This window comes from Herpailurus yagouaroundi, unplaced genomic scaffold (assembly GCF_014898765.1).
Source record: "Herpailurus yagouaroundi ecotype Mexico unplaced genomic scaffold, PumYag 246, whole genome shotgun sequence".
In the NCBI taxonomy this organism is placed as follows: domain Eukaryota; kingdom Metazoa; phylum Chordata; class Mammalia; order Carnivora; family Felidae; genus Herpailurus; species Herpailurus yagouaroundi.
Window position 1 is genome coordinate 2,115,662 of NW_024412463.1, and position 13,724 is coordinate 2,129,385.

Consider the following 13,724-nt stretch of genomic DNA (forward strand, 5'->3'; position numbering starts at 1 on the left):
CTAGCAGGTTTTTTTTTGGTGGAGTCTTTCGGGTTTTCCACGTAGAGTATCATGTCATCTGCAAAGAGTGAAAGTTTGACTCCTTCCTTGCCAGTTTGGATGCCTTTCATTTCTTTTTATTGTCTTATTGCTGAGGCTAGGACTCCCAGTACTATGTTGAACAACAGTGGTGAGAGTGGACGTCCGTGTCGTGTTCCTGATCTTAGGGGGAAACCTCTCAGGTTTTCCCCACTGAGGATGATACTCCAGCGCATAGGCCTTTATTTCTGTGTTCTTCAAAGCCACGCTATCCTTGTTCTTTTGATAGGCGTGGTGACTCAGAGAGGTTAAGCACTCTGCCTGAGGTCACACAGCTGGTAAGTGGGGAGATGGGACTCGAACACAGGTTGGTCCAAGTCTAATATACACTCTTTCTACTCTTCAAGCTGTTTAGGCTGACTGTGATTTAAAATTGTGGAGCATCTTCCTTTTTAAAATGGATTTTTCTAGTGGGAGGTGTATAGGGATGGCCTTGATAGGCAGACCAAGAGCTTGGACTGGGGAGGCAGAGGGACCAGGGTTCTAATACAAGATCTGCCTCTCACTGGCAGTGTAACCTCTGTGGGTCATTCTCTCTGAGCGTCAGGATGACAAAAAGAACACCACCTCCAGGCTGGTTGCCAGGATGAGGTGAAGGAGCCTACTAGAAACACACAGACTCCCAATGGCAGGGCTTTGTGTACGTGTGCTCCCATTATCCAAATTAGTGCTTGACAAATGCCTCCGGAAGAAGGAGAAGGAAGAAGAGAGGGAGGAAGGAGGAACCCACGAAAATGGTGGCTACCAATATAATCTCATCCATCTTCCGAATATCCTCCTGAAGAACAAAGGGGGGCAGAAGAAATTCTACCCATGTCGTAGGTGGGGAACAGAGTACCTGCTTGGGTAAGAGGAGGCCAGAGCGAACCCAGTGCCACTCGGATTTCTTTGCCTCTTTGTTCCTAACCATGATCTTCTCCATTTTTTTTTTTCTTTCCCCTACTGCAAAATGTCAGAACTTCAACATGACAAAGTGCAGGACAAAAACAAGGAGGAGTGGCTTGGGCTCCCTCGCGGCCCCTCCTCATCCTTCTGGGCTGGGCTCCCAGGCCTGTCTGCCCAGGAGCAGAGCGCCCACCATCAACGTGTCCTTGCACGGAACAGCCTCTCCCAGGGGGGGAGGGATCCTGCACAGATCACACCTTCTCCTCCAGAGTCCTGGGCTCGGAGGACACACAGCCCTTGCACGCCCAGGAGTCAGTTCCAGCAGCCTCTGCGTTTCATCTCAGAGATTCCAGATTGAGCTGTCAACCTGGACACCTGCCCCGAAGGGGGCCCAGGACTGCACAAGGGGGTTGTCGCCGGGGGACGGGCTGCCGGTTTGATTAATTTGTAGCTAATCAATCTTTACTAAGTCTCGCCTTGATTTCTAGAGGCTGAAAATCTAGTGAGGGGGCAAGCCTTGGCTGGTACGAACCATTTGGTTTTAATACTAGTTCTTAAAATATTGACAACAAATACTGAGCTTCATCTCAAGCCCCTGGAGTGCCTTCCTCTACCCAGGCCAGCATCCCCCTCCCCGCCGCCGGGAAATCCGCACTACCCAGCAGTGAAAGGGTTAACGCCTGGCTTAGTGGGAGACCCTGCCCCAGCCCAGGAGTCATCATCCGTTCTGATTGGTCAGCCCTCCAGAGGCTCCTGATTGCTAAACATTCTGTACGTGACTCTGGAAGCCGTGCTTACTCTAAACCAGCCACAGGGCAAAATACTGCAGATGTCATCGGGGCCGAAGCAAGTCGACCACTCATCCATCCAGTGGGCAGCAAGTTTCTTTGGAAGATGTCCACCCTCACCCATGCTGGGCCAGGCCCCTTCTTGTGTCACCTGGTTCTTTCCTCCGCCTCCAACCTTAGCCTTTTCCCTGGCCTCCCCGACTTCACTACAAGCTCCCCAGCCAATGCATCTTCCACTCACGGCCAGCCAGACGGATGTGGTCACACCAGCTGGCTTCTTGCTGTGCTCAGGGTGAGACAGAAGGTTGCTTTGGGGCTGTCACTGCAGTTTGTCTGTTTTTGGTCTCCCCTGTCGGATCTCAGGCTCCACCAAGGCTCCCCAGCATTTATATCCAGTGTCAGGCAAGCACCTGGAAAGGTGGATGCTCGGCAGATGTGTGCCGAACAGCAGAACGAGAAAGGAATGGATCTGTAAGCGCCTAGAAAAGACCAGAGCTGTTTCCTGGGTGGGTTACCACCAGCAGGTAGAGACGAGACTGGCCTTCAGGACAGGGGGACAGCCACGCAAGACTGGAGGACAGCCTGGCCTCCTCTCTAAGCAGAAAGATAAAATAAAGAAGAGATTGAGAGCCTGGGGCTCTGGAGCCCCAACACCCCAAGTTCAAGTCCCGGCTCCACTATTAACTAGCTGGCGACCTTGAGAAAGATGGCACCTTTCTCTTTCGAATGGGGACAATGATGGTATCTACCTTATAGAACTGTTCTGAGGACTAAATGAGATCACAGGTGTGGGTGACAAGTGAGCCAGTGTGCTTGACTCTGGGGAAGGAAGTGACATTTGCCACGTACTTTCCGTGGGCTCTCCGAGCTGAGCTTTTTAGGCCTTTCAGCGATCCTGCGTGCAGGCTTTCCCCTGGTGTCTCTGTTTGCCAGACGAATCCCACATCCACCCCTGTGGAGCCCACCATCCCCAGCACTCGGTTCATCGTGGGTGGCCCAGCGTGCAGTGACGGTTAGCCCTACGTAGACCTTAGGGCCGCCTGGGGAGCTGGCATAGATACCCACCCTCGGGCCCACCTTGGCCGAATGAACCAGAGTTTCCGGGAGTGGACCAAACGTGAGTATGATTTTGAAACTCCCCAGATGATCCTAATGGGGCTGAGAACCACTGGCCTGCGTCTGGGTCCGAAGGCCGTGTGGTGGTCAAAAGGAGTCCCAGGAAGGCAGGGATGGCGTAGGGTGGGGCTGGGGGGCTGGGGGCTGTGAATCACTTCTCACCCTGACTGCTGACAGCAAAGCCGGACTCTACATAGAGGGAACTCAGAAACGTGCTCACACCCAGTGTGGGCACTGCCCAAAGTGTGGCTTCTAAGTGCTCAGCACTATTGCTTAATGGGGTCTATGAGTCCCAGGCCTCTCTCACTTTTATGGGGCTCTCTGCTCCAGGCAGCTGACCTGTATCAGTCAGTGAAGCCTCTCTCTCTCTCTCTCTCTCTCTCTCTCTCTCAATTTTTAAAAATAGTTAACCATTGGGGCGCCTGGGTGGCGCAGTCAGTTAAGCGTCCGACTTCAGCCAGGTCACGATCTCGCGGTCCGTGAGTTCGAGCCCCGCGTCAGGCTCTGGGCTGGTGGCTCGGAGCCTGGAGCCTGTTTCCGATTCTGTGTCTCCCTCTCTCTCTGCTCCTCCCCCATTCATGCTCTGTCTCTCTCTGTCCCAAAAATAAATAAACGTTGAAAAAAAAAATAGTTAACCATTTTTTTTAACTTTATTTATTTTTAGAGACAGAGGACTGTGAACGTGGGAAGGGCCAGAGAGAGAGGGAGAGAGAGAATTCCAAGCAGGCTTTGCTGACGCGGGGCTCGAACCCATGAACCTTGAGATCATGACCTGAGCAGAAATCAAGAGTCGGTCGCTTAACTGCCTGAGACACCTAGGTGCCCCCAATTTTTTTTAACTCTAAGCAAAACCATGCATGTAAGGCATATATTAATCTCTCAATAAGCAGTAAGTGTTATTAGGAAGCAACATCAAAAACAGTATTTTCAATGTCAGCCTTTAGAATTCTAACAGTAATACATGCTTTCTATAGAAAATTAGAAAATGCAGACAGATTTTAGAAAGAACCCCCCCCCCCCCCCCCCGTATTTTCACTAAAGATAGATACTTTTAACATTTTGGCAATTATTCTTCGAGGGTTTTTTGTTTTGTTTCTGATTTTTTGTTTATTTGTTTTTTGGGTTTTTTTTTATGGTCTTAAAAAATGTATCTATATATACACAGAAAAATCTGTTATATGCTCTGGGTCCTGCTTTTTTTCCCCCCTGCTTAATATTATGTCATAAGTGTTTTCCCAATTTATTAGATACTCTTTGAAATCTAATTTTCACTGTATGGTTAGATACACATTTATTTAGCCAGCCTCTGGTTGATCATGCAACTTTTTATCTCTGTTATAAACGGTGCTGCCGTGAGCTCTTTACCTTTTATTAAAAACTGTGCTTGAGCTCGGTCACACTTTCAATGGGCCTGTCCCAAAGGGCAGTGTCCTGGCCACAGTTCCGATCGGCCGGGCTCAGCTTTTGCCAGCACGCTTTGTGTCTACCTGCCAGAGACAAACGGATTTCAGCCTTGACTGGTGGGCCCGGGGCTGCTCCGAGGGCCAATCTGTCACTCTCTGCCTCTTGGAAGGAGGGTCTGCTCTCTGCTGAGATGTACAAACACATAATCCTTTTCGATCAATAGGGAATCTTTTTCCTGGCATTTAAACTCAGTCCATTCTGTTTCTCTGCATGTGTGATATCTTCATTTATTGCCCTTGTCTTTCTTGTTTCATAGAACTTGGTGGGGGGCGGGGACAAGGGGGCATCTCCTAAGGTCCTCAAGAATTCAGGCCCTTAGCCATCCATCTCTGTAGGGACCTGGCTCTCTGTCTTCTGCTAGGACACAGAAAGCCTTAAGCTCCCACTGCTGACACTGATTGCCAGCCTTGTTTTGTCTTACAATATGCATTGCTAAAGCCTTCTGACTTATGAACAAGCAGCTAATGGCTTCATCCATTCTCAGGATTGTGCCCCCGGAAGCCTTGGGGAGAACGACCTCTCAGGATGATGGTTATATTAATCTACTTTGGGGCTCTCCTTGGCCGAAGGACATTAATGACTTCTGATCATCCTATGGCTGTTTGTCTTTGGGGAAGTGGGACTAAATCCAAAGGCTGATGTCACTTGGGAGCATGACAACCCAATAACTCAGTTGCAACAGTGGTAGGAGCAAAGAATCTCTGGATACAAACAAAGTTGCAAAGAGAAGAGCGCCGGCAGGCAGAAATGAGGCATGCTGAAGCAATTCAGCCCTGTTTTATGTTTTTTTGTTTTGACATTTCAAGTTCAGAGAACACAGCTTGGTTTTATAAAATAGTTCCAGTCCAGAGGGCAGACCACATGAAAATGTCCAAAGGAGTCCTTACAGATGGAGGCCAGGACGAATGGCTCTTTACCTGCTTTGCCCTCCATTTTTTGCCCCAGAACCTTCTGGAATGTAATCCCCAGAGCAGAATGGAGATAGAGCATTGACTTAATTGTCAGGCTCACGTGAGCCCCCAGGATGTCTTCCTGCATGCACTGATTTTTTTTTTTTCCAAATTGGCTGAGTTAAAACATGTAATAATTATACCCAAATTTGCACAGCCACTTTCTTCCTGAAAATCGATGTAATTTGCGTGCGTTATTTAGCTGTAGGACATCCTGGAGCCGTGTACCTCTTGCTGCTTTTGCAGAGGTGCTGAATGCCTTGGTTGAGGCGTCTGGGCCCTGGAGGGCAGCCAGGATGATTCAGGGCTTGTCTGTTCCCAAGTGAGCATGCCAGCCGAGTACCAGCAGCAGGTGCCAGTGACGCTTGGGCTGGCGTCCCAGCTTCAGCCCAGGCCAACTTTGAGACCTTGGTCTTTCTGTGTCGCACTTTTCTCATCTATGAAATGGGGATAATAATAGTCTCTGCCTCATGGAATTGTTTTGACTCATAAATGAATTACTAGACATCAAGCACTACAGAACACGGCCTTGTCAGTCGTTCGCTATTGTTTTATTATGCTCCAAGTGGTATTTGATGTTTATTTATTTTTGAGATAGTGGGAGAGAGAGAGAGAGAGAGAGAGAGAGAGCGCGTGAGCGAGAGGGGGAGGGGGAGTGGGCACAGAGAAGGAGACACGGAATCCAAAGCAGGCTCCAGGTTCTGAGCTGTCAGCACAGAGCCCAACACGGGGCTTGAACTCATGAACCGTGAGATCACGACCTGAGCTGAAGTCGGACGCTTAACCGACGGAGCCACCCAGGCGCCCTGCTTCAAGTGGTACTTGGATTCCTCAAATAAGGATCACTGGGAACAGGGCGTCTCAAACCGTAATGTGCACAAGAAACACTGTAGGTCTTGTTTAAACATAGATCCTTACTTGGTGGGTTGAAAGTGGGACCTGAGTCTACATTTGCAACAGGTTCACGTGAAAACCAAGCTGCTGTTCAAGGACCACATTTTGAGGCGCAGGGACCTTGAGAACATAGGTGAAAACTGTAGATTCCCAGGCCCCAGCTCAGACCCACAGATTCAGGATTATTCTCAAGCCTTAAATCTCCCGGAATCACCTTCCTACGTTTTAGGTGTGTCACCCCTTCTTTCCATTTCTTGCTTTTGGGCTGAGACCGTCTATCTTACACCTGTCCCAACATTGCGTTTCAGGTGCACACAACTTGTCTGGTGTCACAGGCTCACAGCTGGAGAGGACCTCCGCCTCGGGATGAGTTGTACGTACCCTGGGTCTCACTCACACCTGAAAGATCATATTGAGATGAGACTTTGGGCTTCAGGTTTTAGAGTTGATGCCAGAAGAGATGGAATGAATGTATCTTGCGTGTGAGAGGGATATTAATTTTGGGAGCCAGGGGGTGCAGAATGAACTGACTAGTGATCCCCCCACACCCCAGATTTGTATGTTGAAGCTCTGACTCCTAAGGTGATGATAGTTGGAGATGAAGCCTTTGGAGGTCATTAGGCTCAGCGGAGGTCACGAGGGTGGAGCCCTCGCGATGAGATTAATGCCCTGATGAGAAGAGACGCCTGAGCTCTTTCTCCACCACAGGACGATGCAACAAGGGAGGGGCCGTCTGCAAGCCAGGAAGAGGGTTGTCACCAGAGCCCAGCCATGCCGGCACCTGGTCTCAGACTTCCAGCCTTCAGAACTGTGACAAATCCGTGTGTGTAGTTTAACCACCCGGTCTGCAGTACTTGGCCGTGGCAGCCCAGGCTGACTGCGACACTAGAGGCGGGGCTTAGGAGCCAAGGGCTTAACAAGCCTCCAGGTGACCTGAATGTCCCCAAGTTTGGCTAGACTGAGTTAATTTTACTGTAAGGAAGATGTGGCTGTTCAAAACGTGTGTGTGGGAGAGAATGTGTCATTCTTTATTGAGGGCCTAGTGTTCTCCTTCTCCTGCTTTCTTCTCCTTCTTCTCTTTTTCCCTTCTTCCCAGGCCAGGCCGCAGAGCCCGGGGTGGTAAGAACGCTCTGGGTTTGCCTCCCAGCCCCCCTTCATTCACAGCTGGATGGCACCTCTGTTGAAGCAAGTCTCATACGGAGATTGTGTGAAATGGGCACGCAGAGACCGACTGGGGAAGCTGCTGGTCGCTGATCAAGTCCCACTGTGTTGTGGGGTCCGAGTTCTGTTGTCATATACGGTCTGGCCACTGTCGGCGCAGGCTAGGGTGTCTGGGTTTGTCCTCTTCTGCATGATGCGCCTTGACCATGGTGCGTTGCCTTGTTCTTCTTGGGATCTCCTACGCATAGAACTTCACATTTGGGGCTCACCAATGCTTGCCGAATGGTTGGATAAAAGACAAGGTCCAGCCGCCAAGTTACAGACCACTGAGCTGTTGCAGCCTAGAGGGAACTCGAAGGTTCATACCTACCTTATCTCAGTTCAAGCCAACAAATATCAGTGATCACGTGCCTAGAGTGTCACAGCCCATACCTGAGGCCACAGAAGGGCCCGAGGGAGGCATGGAGACTAAATAACTATAATCTCTTCCAAGGCTTTCCCACTGCTGCCTTGCATTTGGGAAGTGGTTAGACTAAAATGCAGCCAGTTACTCAATCGGGTAGTTGTACAATACAAACAAAATCGCCTCTGCATATTGTTGTTTCCAAAATGATGTTAACCAACATGCTCTCATTTAATCTTCAAAACGGCATTGTGAGATAGGTATTATTCCCCCATTTTACTGATGAGCCAACTGAGGCTCTGAGAAGCTAAGCTGGCACCTGGCAGTGTGGGACTTGAATCCAGAGCCCAGCCTCTTCCACACACTGGAGGTGGGCCGTGGGAAGGAGAAGAGGAGGGTCTGGGCGGGGGGAACAGAGGTGCTGCTTCCACGGGAGAGGGAGGGACGCTGGGCAGGTGGACAGCAGATGTCTGTGCACATAATGCCCATCACAGGAGGGGGGTGGTCTGTCTCCCCCCCCCCGGGGGCACCGCCCCACACTGAGCACATAAATGAGAAGCAGGTCTTCAGTTTGCAAAGTGGGAACAGGTTCAGCAGGCTTGTGAGTGAATACAGCCACGCGGTTCAGCCTTAGCGGAGGTCAAGTTGACAGAAACCAGAGCAGGGCCGAATGCCACCCTGAGGTGTCTGGGTTGCAGGGAATTTCGTCCAGTCTCGGCCCACCTCTGAGGTCCTTTAGGACCCCGGCAGCTGGGCAGTGTGTCCTGGGGGGACCAGTCAGTCTGTTCTGGCAGAGGCCCACTGGCTAAACGCCTCCCAGTCCTGTGCTGGCTGGAACCCCCGCCCCGGGGTATTTTGTGCCCTTACAGACACTGCGGTAACGTTCAAGAAGCCTAAAACAGGCTGCCCCTGGCTGACGTTGGAAGAAATTCAATCTCACTGGTAATAAAAGATAAACACATTAAAACAAGATGTAGTTTTATTGTTTTATTTCCCTGGCTGAAAGGCCAGGATTTAAAAGAAAAGATAATAATACTCCACGTGGGTTGGGGGTGGGAGGAGCGCCTGGATTCTTAGGAGGCCTTAGGGGCGGGTGTAACCTTTGACCCCAACCATTTTCCTTACGGGCAGTAAGAGGTAGTGGGAGACGTGTGCAAAGATGTACCTGCCAGGGTGTGTGTTGGAGGGTTTATATTTGGAGAAAAGTTGAGGTCCAACAGGAGATAACCACGTGGCATAGACACGTGGCAACTTCTAAGCAGTCATAAAATTGCCACACCACTTTATGTAATGCTATAGAAAGATGCTCCAGATATATTGTTGGGTAGAAAATAAGGTGATAAAGTAACATGCCTGGTGTGATCTTGGTTTTGTGAAAAACAAACCCATCTGCCTACAGACGGATTATATATATAAATGAAAATGTATACATGTGAATGTATATATGTGCATCCATATGAATGTGCATATATTATATATGGAAAATATTAATAATCCTTACCTCCATGTGATGGTACGATGGGTGAATTCTGTGCTTCCTAACTTTATTCTAAGGAGAACGTGATTATTTGAATGACACGAATGGAATTTCTTTAGAGGCCAAGAACCGGGCTGTAAGCCCGTGAGGGCGGAAGGATATACGGTGGCTGAGAGCAGGGTGCCAAGGTCACCTTGGGCCCGGGTGCGAATGCTGCGCGGGTGTGTATTATCGGTGGGGCTCTGGGCCTGAGAGGCAAGCTCTCCAAACCTTGGAGTTCTCATCTGAAGAAGGGTGTCTGATGATGAAGAATGGTGTTAGGAGCATTAAGTGGGGGTGATCTGTTAAGTGTCTGGCAAATATTAAGCACTCAATAAATCTTAATTATATGTAAATATACTATCAAGCTAGGATAACATCATATTATCTATCTCCTATCAAAATTGGCCACACACACAATTTGTCATGTATCTAAAGGAATAGACCTGTTTTCTAAAGCTCCTGAGAGTGGAACCCGTAGGCAATGTCACAGGGAGACCAATTACAGCCCCAAATGAAGAATTTTCCAGCTCTCCAAAGGTGCAAGCGGGAGCCCCATCCCTGGAGATACCCCCGCAGGTTCTGGGTGAACAGATAGCAGAGTTGTGGGAGAGGACACTCGGGCCAGATAATTAGGCTGACAAGGCCACTGGAACCCCTTCCGGTCCCCAGGTTGAAGCCACTGGCAGAGAGGATGAGAAGGTGGCCTGGAGTCAGGCGGCCTGGGGCTGCGGCTCAGCTCTCTGCCCCTTGCCAACTGAGGGAGATGCTGGGGAGGCGTCTCCTCTCTGAGCCTCAGTGTCTGCTTTGGTAAAACGATCTCTGCTATGTGCTTGCTGTCAGAATTAGAAATAATAAAACCTAGCTCCCGTTCTTATGATTATTTTTGTTCTGAAACGGTGGAGCTAGGACCTGGGAAAATATTCATTCATTCATTCATTCATTCCTGCATTCATTCTTCCCACAAATACTTCTCCAGCGTTTTTTCCTGTCTGCCTCTTCCCGTAAGGAGTAGGGCCCCTTTAAGGCTTCAGTGTTCCACGGACCTACTGCTGAAGGCCCTAAATCCTAATCCCAACCATCAGGCTTTGTCTCCATGTTCCATACAGGCACCAAAGGGCAGCACTCAAGTCATGATGAAGCTGGGCTCCTCGCCAGAAAAGCCCAACGGGCGGCTTGGCTGAGATGTGCAGGCTTCCTCGAACACAGGATGGGAACTAAGGAAAAACCCTCAGGCTAACTTGAAGATGGGAGGGAGTTGTCCGGGCAGTGCTAGAATGATGTGCCAGGACAAATGGCCCCGAGCGGGCATCTCAGACTTCCGGTCCCCTCTTCCTCCCCAGCAGTGGTGGGAATGAGAGCCGGGAGCCCACAACGCCTTGCTCCGAGGGACCACCCCTTTGGGACTTCCAGGCTCCTTGTCAGTCTGCTCCGGGCTCTGTTCCATGCACACCCCTTTCTCAAGGATGTCCCCAACTGCCCTGGGGCCTCCCTCCCCCATGAGAAAACACAGTCACACCTTGACTGCGTGCTCACCCCCATACAACAGCTTGCAGGTGTGAGTGTGTCCTCCACTGGCCCCCAGATCCTCTGCGAGGCGGGTCACACAGAAGGTGTGTGGGCAGGGCAGGGCGTGGGGAGAAAATCTTAGAATGCGAGATTTTAGTTTTTTGCATGTGTCGTAATTTGTATAATAGAATTTAAAAGTGGCATCCTTATGCAATTTATAAATAATTAAACATATCTTAATCACAGAGGCTCTTGGATGTAATGAAAAGGGTTGATTGGAAAGGAAGTAACTTTCTTTTAAATATTTTTAAATATAAATTTTATTTTAGAGAGACACAGAGAGAGAGAGGGGAGTGGGGGAGAGAATCATAAGCAGTCTCCATGCTCAGTGAGGAGTCTGACACAGGGCTCGATCCTGTGACCCTGGGATCATGACCTGAGCTGAAATGAAGAGTTTTGAGCAACCCAGATCCCCCTGAAATACCTTTGTAAAAAAATGTTTATTTAAATCCAAGTTAGGTAACATGTAGTGTAATATTGGTTTTAGGAATAGAACCCAGTGATTCATCACTTACGCACAACAACAATGCTCGTCCCAGCAAGCACCCTCCTCGATGCCCATCCCCCCTCTAGCCCGTCCCCCCACCCAACACCCTCCGGCAACCCTCAGTTTGTTCTCTGTATTTAAGAGTCTCTTATGGTTTCACTCCCTCTCTCTGTTTTTATCTTATTTTTCCTTTCCTCGCCCTATGTTCATCTGTTGTGTTTCTTAAATTCCACATATGAGTAAAATCGTATGATATTTATCTTTCTCTGACTGACTTATCCATTTAGCATAATATAATCTAGTTCCATCCATGTCATTGCAAATGGCAAGATTTCATTCTTTTTCATCGCTGAGTAGTATTCCATTTATTCCATTCCTTTTTTTTTTTATTAAAAATTTTCAACATTTTTTAAATTTATTTTTGAGACAGAGAGAGACAGACCATGAACAGGGGAGGGGCAGAGAGAGAGAGAGGGATACAGAATCGGAAGCAGGCTCCAGGCTCTGAGCCATCAGCCCAGAGCCCGACGCGGGGCTCAAACTCACGGACCGCGAGATCGTGACCTGAGCTGAAGTCGGATGTTTAACTGACTGAGCCACCCAGGCGCCCCCCATTCCCTTTTTTAAAAATATAATTTATTGTCAAATTGGCTAACATACAGCACTCAGTGCTCTTCCCAACAAGTGCCCTCCTCAATGCCCATCACCCATTTTCTCCTCTCCTCCGAGCCCCGCTCCAATCAACCCTCAGTTTGTTCTCTGTATTTAAGAGTCTCTGGTGGGTTGCCTCCCTCCCTCTCTGTTTGTAACTATCCCCCCCCCTTTTCCCTCCCCCATGGTCTTCTGTTAAGTTTCTCAAGATCCACATATGAGTGAGAACATATGATATCTGTCCTTCTCTGACTGACTTATTTCACTCAGCATAATACCTTCCAGTTCCATCCACGTTGCTGCAAATGGCAGGATTCCATGCTTTCTCATTGCCAGGTAGTATTCCACTGTATATATGAACCACATCTTCCTTATCCATTCATCAGTTGATGGACATTTAGGCTCTTTCCATAATTTGGCGATTGTTGAAAGTGCTGCTATAAACATTGGGGTTCATGTGCCCCTGTGCATCAGCACTCCTGTATCCCTTGAGTAAATTCCTAGTAGTGCTATTGCTGGGCTGTAGGGTAGTTCTATTTTTAATTTTTTGAGGAACCTCCACACTGTTTTCCAGAGTGGCTGCACCAGTTTGCATTCCCACCAGCAGTGCAAGAGGGTTCCCGTTTCTCCACATCCTCTCCAGCATCTATAGTCTCCTCATTTGTTCACTTTAGCCACTCTGGCTGGCATGAGGTGGTATCTCAGTGTGGCTTTGTATTTCCCTGAGGATGAGTGATGTTGAGCATCTTTCCATATGTCTGTTGGCCATGGATGTCTTCTTTGGAAAAGTGTCTATTCATGTCTTCTGCCCATTTCTTCACTGGATTATTTGTTTTTTGGGTATGGAGTTTGGTAAGTTCTTTATCGATTTTGGATACTAACTCTTTATCCAATATGTCATTTGCAAATATCTTTTCCCATTCTGTTGGTTGCCTTCTAGTTTTGTTGTTTATTTCCTTTGCAGTGCAGAAGCTTTTAATCTTGATGAGGTCCCAATAGTCTATTTTTTTCTTTTAGTTCCCTTGCCTTTATAGATGTGTTGAACAAGAAATTGCTGCGGCTGAGGTCAGAGAGGTTTTTTCCTGCTTTCCTGTCTAGGGTTTTGATGGTTTCCTGTCTCACATTTAGATCTTTCATTAATTATGAATTTATTTTGCTGTATGGTGTAAGAAAGTGGTCTAGTTTCATTCTTCTGCCTATTGGTGTCCAGTTCTCCCAGCACCATTCGCTAGAGAGACTATCTTTTTTCCATTGGATGCTATTTCCTGCTTTGTTAAAGATTAGTTGGCCATACATTTGTGGGCCCAATTCTGGGTTCTCTATTCTATTCTATGTGTCTGTGTCTATTCTATTCAGTCTATGTGTCTGTTTTTGTGCCAGTACCATACTGTCTTGATGATTACAGCTTTGTAGTAGAGACTAAAGTCTGGGATTGTGATGCCTCCCGCTTTGGTTTTCTTCTTCAATATTTGACTATTCGGGGTCTTTTGTGGTTCCATACAAATTTTAGGATTGTTTGTTCTAGCTTCGAGAAGAATGCTGGTGCAATTTTGATTGGGATTGCATTGAATGTGTAGATTGCTTTGGGTAGCACTGACATTTTAACAATATTTATTCTTCCAACCCATGAGCATGGAATGTTTTTCATTTCTTTGTGTCTTCTTCAATTTCCTTCATAAGCTTTCTGTAGTTTTCAGCATACAGATCTTTTACATCTTTGGTTAGGTTTATTCCTAGGTATTTTATGGTTCTTGGTGCAATT

The 13,724-nt window shown here is 48.2% G+C and overlaps 1 long non-coding RNA gene across 2 annotated transcripts; it reads left to right on the forward strand.

Moving 5' to 3' along the window:
• The first annotated feature begins 1,446 nt into the window (after positions 1 to 1,446).
• On the forward strand, positions 1,447 to 7,747 carry LOC121020079 (uncharacterized). Of its 2 annotated transcripts, none has more exons than XR_005785914.1 (3): positions 1,447 to 2,043; positions 6,484 to 6,548; positions 7,272 to 7,747. It is a non-coding gene; the product is annotated as an uncharacterized LOC121020079 (long non-coding RNA). The 2 variants fall into 2 exon arrangements; XR_005785915.1 differs by lacking the exon at positions 1,447 to 2,043 and adding an exon at positions 2,224 to 2,868.
• The last annotated feature ends 5,977 nt before the right edge of the window (positions 7,748 to 13,724 follow it).